This window comes from Nelumbo lutea, chromosome 7 (genome assembly GCF_056320005.1).
Source record: "Nelumbo lutea isolate HS-2025 chromosome 7, American lotus-T2T, whole genome shotgun sequence".
NCBI lineage: Eukaryota > Viridiplantae > Streptophyta > Magnoliopsida > Proteales > Nelumbonaceae > Nelumbo > Nelumbo lutea.
Window position 1 is genome coordinate 6,676,789 of NC_142690.1, and position 411 is coordinate 6,677,199.

The 411-nt window shown below is 41.8% G+C and overlaps 1 non-coding gene across 1 annotated transcript; it reads right to left on the reverse strand.

Moving 5' to 3' along the window:
• Positions 1 to 72, reverse strand: TRNAP-UGG (transfer RNA proline (anticodon UGG)). The gene has a single exon. It is a non-coding gene; the product is annotated as a tRNA-Pro (tRNA).
• Positions 73 to 411: the final 339 nt, after the last annotated feature.

Below are 411 nucleotides of genomic sequence, written 5' to 3' on the forward strand. Positions count from 1 at the left end.
GGGGTGTTGCGAGAATCAAACTCGCGACCTCTTGCACCCAAAGCAAGAATCATACCACTAGACCAAACACCCAACCGATTGATAGTTACAGAGCATTTTGTCATCCGCAGAGATACACGTTTCTTTTTCTTCAACGAATTCACGTTGTTTTTCAGATACAGCAATAAATAATTCAGATTTTTGGGTGTTGGAGTTTAGTTCAAACTGTTGTTGGGGGGATAATCATTTGAGCATGTTGCTTAGCGGGGTTGTTTGAGCACGGTATGCACAAACAATCTTCTCTGATAAAGTAAACGTAAACAACGAATGGAAGAGAAGCTCATCAACATCACGTCCTTCCAATCCCCCTTCTGCTTTTTGGACTCAACACACTCAAGTTATGCTTTTAGCCAACGCTCTAGCCTCTCTAAA